At 65.1% G+C, this 1,471-nt stretch overlaps 1 pseudogene; it reads right to left on the bottom strand.

Moving 5' to 3' along the window:
* Nucleotides 1-269: 269 nt before the first annotated feature.
* LOC121024617 (uncharacterized) lies at nucleotides 270-388 on the bottom strand (annotated as a pseudogene).
* Nucleotides 389-1,471: the final 1,083 nt, after the last annotated feature.

Genomic DNA, 1,471 nt, shown 5'->3' with positions numbered 1-1,471 from the left:
GCAGTTGGATTTGGCCAGGTGCGGGGAGCGGGGAAGGTGCCCCTTGTGAAATGCCGTGGGGTGTGCGGGGCCCCTGGGGAGGTGGGGAGGGTCAGGGCGGAGCCAGGCTCTGCCAGGCCGCTCTGCTGGCCCGGGAGGGGCTGAGGGAGCAGTGGCTGGGGTGTGTTTGGCCCCAGGAGCCGTGCTCCCTGGGGAGACAGGGACACGGTGGGGGGTGGGGGGTGGCGGGCACCAAAGGAGAGGTCAAGGAGGCCAAGGCAAAAGGCAAAAGCCTACAGCACCCGGTGTTCCCAGGCGGTCTCCCATCCAAGTTCTAAGCAGGCCCGACCCTGCTGAGCTTCCAAGAGGAGACGGGGTCGGGCGCGTTCAGGCTGGTATGGCCAAAGACGCCAGGGGCTGCCGCTGTGCGCTTCAAGAGCCTGCTCCACGCGACCCAAGCCCAGCGGGTGCCGGGCTTCACCCATGCACCTGCTTGCCTGCCTGCCTGCCTGCCTGCCAGCCCCCACCTGGCCATTCCCTCCCTTCTGCCCCAACTGGCTGAAACGCCAACCGGAGCCCCAGCGTCCCCAGACAACATCACCAGACAAAGCCCGCTCCACTAGCTGGGTCTTGTGAATTGCCAGGGGCTCATGGGTGGAGGGCTCCGAGGGAGGGAAGAGGCCCAGCACCCAGGCAGCCCAGGCCTGTGGCGTAGACGGAGTGTGGTGTCTCTGTGTCCCTCGCGCCCCCTTCTTTGTACTCGCATCTATGCACCCCAGCCCCCACCCTCCAGTCCCCAGTCTCCGGACCCCAGACCCCGGACACCGGAGCCCGGAACTTGGCCCCACCTGCACTCCGTGCATGTGTAGGTGGTGTGTCAGGGAAGGTGCAAAGTTGGGGTGTGGCTTCAAGCCGGTGCAGTGGGATTTGGCCTGGTGCAGGGAGTGGGGAGCGGGGAGCGGGCCCCTTGTGACCTGCAGTAGGGTGTGCAAGGCATGCCAGGCAGCTGGGCTGAACTGGGAGGGGTTGAGAGAGCCCTGCTTTCTGGGTTGAGTTTGGCCCCAGGAGCGCCTCTCCCTGGTCAGGGACGGGGGTTGGGGGGTGGGGGTGGGCTGGGGCCAAAGAAGAGGTCAAGGAGGTCAAAGGTAAAAGGCAAAAGCCTACAGCTCCTGGGATTCCAAGAAGGTCTCCCATCCAAGTACTAACCAGGCTCGACCCTGCTTAGCTTCAGAGACAAAACGACATAGGGCATGTTCAGGGTAGTATGTCCCTAAATGGTACCTGCTGGCGGTGGGTGCCTGAAGAGGCTGGTCCTCGCCTCCCAAGCCCAGAGAGTGTCCCGCTTCATCCGTGAACCTGCCTGCCAGCCTGCCTGCCTGCTGAACTGCCTGCCTCCTGCCGCCATCCTCAAAGGGCCCTGGGGCAGTGGCGGAGGCCGCGCAACTGGCCCCTGGCACCCCAGAGTGACGCAAGCCTAGGTTCTCTCTGATCC

The sequence above is a fragment of the Herpailurus yagouaroundi genome, unplaced genomic scaffold, assembly GCF_014898765.1.
Source record: "Herpailurus yagouaroundi ecotype Mexico unplaced genomic scaffold, PumYag 66401, whole genome shotgun sequence".
Taxonomy (NCBI): Eukaryota; Metazoa; Chordata; class Mammalia; order Carnivora; family Felidae; genus Herpailurus; species Herpailurus yagouaroundi.
The sequence above is the reverse complement of the archived record's forward strand: the minus strand, read 5'-3'. Positions and strand labels throughout refer to the sequence as shown.